The 6,841-nt window shown below is 39.5% G+C and overlaps 1 pseudogene; it reads right to left on the bottom strand.

Moving 5' to 3' along the window:
- Positions 1–3,973: 3,973 nt before the first annotated feature.
- On the bottom strand, positions 3,974–5,380 carry LOC122080291 (annotated as a pseudogene).
- Positions 5,381–6,841: the final 1,461 nt, after the last annotated feature.

The raw sequence follows: 6,841 nt of genomic DNA, 5'->3' as shown, positions 1-6,841 counted from the left end.
GATACGATACCCTCCGATACGTATCTTAAATTTAGTCGGCTGATACGATACACACCGATACGATACATTGAATTTTTTAAATCATTTCATATCGATATATATCCTACAATACATACCGATATGCATCAATACACCACTAATACACATCGATACGATACGACACGACATGCCTCGATAAGACTATGAAAAATATAAAATTGAGGTAAAATGTACGTTTCGGTATGTATTGGTACGTATCAGTGAGTATCGGTATGTATCGATCGATACGTATCAGTATATATCAGCACGTATTGATGAGTATTGATATATATATCGGTACGTATCGGTGAGTATCGATACGTATCGGTGCTACGGTCATATAATGGCCAATATGGGTAATTTTTCAGAAAAAAACGATTTTTTGAAGGGTTTTTGTTCTAAAGTTGCTGTCAGCCATATTTCTCTCTAACTAAAGTGGAAATTAAGGTTGAGAACAAGGATTTTACATTTATGGGACAACTACAGACCTTGAATTCTTAGTACGATACCCTCAATTTAGTGTTTATGCATAATACATGTTATCAATAGCTTTTTTTAACAAATTCTTTATGCAAAAGTGTTTAAAAAAATGTTTCCTATCCATTTATGTGTGTATCTTTAGCGTATCTTAGTGTATCTCCGATACGTATCTTAATTTTGGCCGACCGATACGACGACCGATACCGATACTTTAATCCTTGGTATGTTCTGTCTAGTATTCAGCTCTTCTGCAGGGTCCACTGCACCTGTTTATCTCTGTTGCTGGTGGTAGGTAGGAAAGAAACAATTTTAAAAGTTTGTAACCTTACGATCGGCACCTCTTTGGTGTAGCATGCAGATTCCTTCTTACACTGTCCTTGTAGGAAACAATTTCAGAGAAGTGGCTGTCTGAATCATCTCTGAAATGCGAGAATAACTGACTAAGCCGGGCCATAAGGTGGGCATTCTTCACTTTTCCAGATCTACTTTCAGAAGGAAATAAAAATTGGGTATGAGATGGTATAGTCCTGGAAATTCCTCTCTAGAGGATGTCAAAAGTAGGGGCCAATTAAGGAAGATGGCAGGATCAATCAAATGCTGGATGATACTATCGAATCTGTTACTCTTGGATCAAGGACCCAAAAATGTTTGAGCCATATTTTATGCAGTTCAGTTCATCCACTCCAAATGAGTTTAGCTGTTAAAATACTTTGTTTAATTTTGAGTTCTTGTTTCAAAGTTCAACTGCATACCTAAGGCTTCCGGTTTTTATCACCCTTATTGGTGATTCTTTAAATCCTTTAGCGGCATTACTCTGGTCTAATTTGTGGATCCCAAAGTTGAGATCTGGTCTCTGATTGAGAGGATCTAATGTTGGCATGTGCATAGAAGCCCTCCCCTCAGCTTCCAGTATCATTCTACCACTAAGCTGGCTGGATCTGGTCTCAGGTCTCCTCTGCAACTTGAAAGTGCCAAGCATGGTCCTCTTCGCTTAGTGTTTGGCAGCAATTCTTACCCTGTAATGGCTCCCGTGAGTCATGGGTCCTAACCAATGAGTTTCAGGTTTAGGTCTCAAGGTGCTTAAAAGAAACTTTAAAATAATAAAAATAAAATAAAACAAAAGAAGAAGAAAATTAAAGTGGGGTGGATGAAGTGGAGAAGCACGTCGGGAGTATTATATATGACAAAAGAATACCCATTAAACTCAAGGGAAAATTTTACAGGATAGTTATTCGATTGACTATGATGTATGGAGCAGAATGTTGGGCAGCTGAGAAGAGTAATGTGAACAAACTGAGTATAGCTGAAATGAGAATGTTGAAAGGTATGTGCGGGAAGACCAGGATAGATAGGGTAAGGAGTGAGAATATTAGATATGAAGTGAGGGTTGCACCGATCCAGGACAAACTCCTCGTGAGCCGATTGAGGTGGTATGGCTATGTCCAACAAAGACCAATGGAGGCTCAAGTACGGAAGAGTGACCAGATTTATTGGGAAGGCACTAGAAAAAGTAAGGGCAGACTTAAGATGACTATTAACGAGGTAGTACGAAAAGATATAAAACTTGTAGGGCTCGATCTTAGTATGAATTCAGATAAAGTTTTGTGGAAGACAAGGCCCCGTGTTGCTGACCCTTTAAACTTATCCCCATTTCCCCCTCATTTTAACCTATCTTCTATGAATAATTTAGCTTCATTACTTTCTATTATTTTATAACATTGGATCCATGTAGCCGACCCCATTCAATTGGAATAAGGTTATGTTTTTTGTTGTTGTTGTAAAAGAAGAAAATAATGGTAATTTATGCTGTTTAGCCCATGAATGGTCTCCACTTCTCTACTGGGCAAGATTTGGCCCATTGGATACCCCTAAAATGGTTGAATATGCTTTGGAAGCTCCATTTTGCTATATGTTGATATTTTTTATTTGAGAGAAAGAAAGAGAGAGAGAGAGAGAGAGAGAGAGAGAGAGAGAGAGAGAGAGAGAGAGGAACATTTATAAACTATCGTCTAGGTTCTTTTTTCTCCTTTATTTTAGGTGAGAGATGAGCATTTTTTTTTTTTTTTTTGAGAAAATGCTCAAAAATGCTCATCTCTCTTGGGCAAGTTTGGCCCATGAATGGTCCCCACTTCTCTCTTGGGCAAGTTTTGGACTAGGGGTGTCAATTCCTAAACCGAACCGGTAAAACCGGCCGGACCGAACCGATAACAACCCGGACCGAACCGAACCGAAGCCTTATTGGTTCGGTTCGGTTTCAAGTATTGTAACCCCAAAACCAAACCGAACCGCACCGAAAACCGGATGAATCCGAAACCAAACCGAAACCGGCTCAAAACCCGGACCGAAACCGAAACCGAAACCAAACCGGTAAGAAACCGAAACACTCCAAAATTCATTAAAAAAATTAAAATTTGAATAGTTTTGTATACATTTGTATGGAAAATCGAATTCAAACTAGACCAAAAATCAAAACCAACCCGGTTACAAATCGATTTAAGAAATCGAAGTTCAACAATTCATCATTTGGTTGTTTCCTAATGGCTCCATACCGGTTTAAAAAACCGATCCAAACCGAAATGAACCTAATAAATCCAAACCGGTACCAACCCGAACCCAAACCGCACCGAAACCGACACCGGACCGAAACCGATAAATCCTTATTGGGTCGGTTTCGGTCACTTCCAAACTCACACCGAAACCGGTGGAACCGGACCGAAACCGCACCGACCCGGACCGTTGACACCCCTATTTTGGACCATTGGATACCCTTACAATGTTGAATATGCTTTGGAAGCCCCACCGGATTTTTGGACTTAAGTGGATAGTTTTTCTAATATGATTAATTATTTCTGCTGTTTTTTGTATCTTTTTTGGAATTAGATACCCTTGAGATCCTGGATTGGACCACATAGACCTGAGTACCCACCTCCTCTCCACCCCTCCTCTAGACCTAAGGACCCTTCGAAAGTGGGACTTCAAATTTCAAAAGGGCTTTTGGAGGTCCATGCATGCATCATGCATGAAACAAGCTAGCTCATTGGGTTTCACCATTTGACTTTGAATTCCTGCAAAACTTAGCTGGTCAACATATTTTTACAGTAATGGTTACAGTATTTTATATACATACATGTGCTATTGTTTTGAAAGCTCGCTTCCCCAAGTTTCTTACTCAGAGCTGAAAGAAAACCCTGAAACTGAAAGTGCAAGAGTCTTGAAATTAAGAAGTTCCTTAAAATGGAAGAAGACCTCTGTAACTAAGAACTCTCTGCTCTTCCTTACAAGCTACTCATCTCTATTTAACCTTAACCGCTACCTTCTTAATTAGGTGACTGCAATGACCCCTCTTGAGGAGGATGAGATTTACCCAAGAAGTAACTTTGTCAATCAAACCATTAGGCCATTTCAGTTCACTATATTTACTATTAGGTGGAATTTGAAAATTTCAGAAAAATTGAAGAAAGATTTACTACTTAGTTAACTTGTAACCAATCTTTCAAGGAAGAAGGGGGAGGTGATTGAATACATGGTTTGCAACATGAGTGGTTTCTGGTGTTCATTACCACTAACTACTAATGTTGAGCAAGATCCATACTTGGTTGTGTGGTGAATTCCTAAATGGAGGTGCAAGATTTTAGAGTTCATCCCAGAGATCTTCAATTGACTTAAAAGGCCCTTGTGGTGATACAAATGCTTCTCCTGAAAATCCCCTGCATTGTGGGATTTGGTTAATCTTATCGAGTTCTTCATTAGTAAGTTCCCAGTTGAAGATTTTGGAGGTTTTCTTTCATCCTTTCCTTGTTGAAGCTCTTCACAATTGGATTGACTCCTAGTTGATCTATCCATCTCAGGGAAATCTGCACACACACAGCTCTTCTCAAAAAAAAGAAGGAGAGAGAACATAGGATTTAAGTGTTGTGAGTTTTTAATACCTGTGCAATGCTCTTCCCTTTTGCCATGGCTATTTCTTTGAGGATTGGACTCTTCATAACTGCAAAGGAACCCCAAAAAGCCCCATTTGCTCCCAAAGGAGACCATGCATTCACTTGAATCCCATTCTCAAAACAGAATTTCCTCAGCTTCCTCTGCTTCCATGCAGGATTCAGTTCTACCTGATGCAGTTTCAACCTCATCATCATCTTTATCAATCAACAGATGATTTCAGGCCAAAAATCATGGTGGGTATCAGTCACTTACCTGATTCACAGCAGGAGGGATAGTGCAATGGGCTAGAATTTGAGAGAGCTTCTTGATGGAAAAGTTGCTGACCCCAATTGACTTTGCTAAGCCTAGTCTAGTGCACTCTTCCATGGCTTCCCATGTCCCTCTGATATCAAGTGGAAGTAAATCTTCCTTCTTGAAATAGTAGCTGGTTACTCCTTGTTTCAATCTTAATGGCCATTGTATCAGATAGAGATCCACATAGTCAAGCCCAAGTTTCCTATCACAAACATGAAACCAATTCCTACTAAGTATATACATATATATATATATATACATAGATTTGTACATTTCATGCATTTATACTGTAATTGAAATTTCAGTAAGGGACAGTTACTTGAGTGTTTTCTTGAGTGCTGGAAGCACAAGATCATGATGTGTATCAGAGCACCATAGTTTCGAAGTAACGAAAACTTCTTTGCGGTTCTTGATCACACCTTGCTGGAGGGCTTGAGCAATGGCTTGGCCTAAGGGCTCTTCAGTGTTGTAGAGAGCAGCAGTGTCAAAATGTCTGTAACCAGCCTTGATGGCTTCCATGAAAGTTGAAGTGAGAAAGTCTGGTGGGGGGATTGGCACGCATGCTGTTCCAAAACCTATCACTGGCATTCTGTTTAGTAATTGGCTTCACTGTTTTCAGTATTTTGAGAGTTCTGGGAGATGGGAGGTGTTTTATCAGCAAGAGTTTGAGTTCCACTCTGTCTCGGACATTATCACCTCCTATGCTAGCCTATCTTCTCTTATTTTGTAGGAGTCCCACTGATTGCCAATCTCTACATCCTATTAAGACTCCTGCTTCATTGGAGTTCCATATGATATCAAACCCTATCCTCTCATAGAGTTTGTATTCTAATATAACTACTCCTATTAGATCTCCTTATCAGATAGAGTTTCCAATCATGTGGATTCCTATCTAGGCCATATATATAGACCACTAGGTTATAATCTTCTCAAGTCAAGCAATACAATGTAGTTCCAATACTTAACATGGTATCAGAGCGCCTAGGGCCAACTCCCATCGATCCCAATATTTTTTTCTCTTCTCAGTTATCTCCACTTCCCATTGCCGCTAGTTGCTGCTACTTTCTTCTTCCATTGTTCTAGTTAATCCCTCTTATCTCCATGATGTCTACCAATCCACCACCATCAATCACTACTACCGCCTCTAATACAAATATACTTATTTGTCTCAAAAGCTCCAACGAGTTTGCTGTCATTCAAGAGTCAAATGCTCCAATGAGCCTCACCCCTAAACCAAAATTTTCTTTTATCTTCTACATTATCTCTTGCTGTCCTGTGGCTTTTTTTATACTATTATGGCCAACCCTACTTCCATTGATGATCTAATTGAAAGCTCCAATGAGCATCAACCTGAACTAAATTTTCTTTTATTCTTCGCTTTCTTCTCTTTTCTCTCGGTACTCCTTTTTTTTTTTTTAGGTTATTTGACTATGTTCTTGGTGACCAACAGTACCCTCACGATACTATTTAAGTTACATTGTGGCATGAAAAAGACGCTTCAATCACTATATGATTATGTTCTAGGCAACATCCATTGCCCTCAGGATTCTACTCCAACTAAAGTTTGGTGTGAATAGGACGCCTCAATAATAAAGGCCCTCAACTCATATGATTATGTACTTGATGATCAAAGTTGCCCTCAGGATGCTACTCCAGCTAAAGTTTGGCGTGAACAGGATGCCTCAATAATGAGTCTCTTAATTGCCTCCCACACTAAGGAAGCCCTATCCTTTGCATATTCTAATGAAGGCCCTCCGCCAGGCACGATTTTCTTCCCTCTAAGACAAGCTACGGATTCGAGCACCCAAATCCTCACCTTGAGGGGGTGTATCAGCAAGAGTTTGAGTTCCACTCTGTCTCGGACATTATCACTTCCTATGCTAGCCTATCTTCTCTTATTTTGTAGGAGTCTCACTGATTGCCAACCTCTACATCCTATTAAGACTCCTGCCTCATTAGAGTTCCATATGATATCAAATCCTATCCTCTCATAGAGTTTGTATTCTAATATAACTACTCCTATTATATCTCCTTATCAGATAGAGTTTCCAATCATGTGGATTCCTATCTAGGCCATATATATAAACCACTAGGTTATAATCTTCTC

The sequence above is a fragment of the Macadamia integrifolia genome, chromosome 1 (assembly GCF_013358625.1).
Source record: "Macadamia integrifolia cultivar HAES 741 chromosome 1, SCU_Mint_v3, whole genome shotgun sequence".
In the NCBI taxonomy this organism is placed as follows: Eukaryota; Viridiplantae; Streptophyta; class Magnoliopsida; order Proteales; family Proteaceae; genus Macadamia; species Macadamia integrifolia.
The sequence above is the reverse complement of the archived record's forward strand: the minus strand, read 5'-3'. Positions and strand labels throughout refer to the sequence as shown.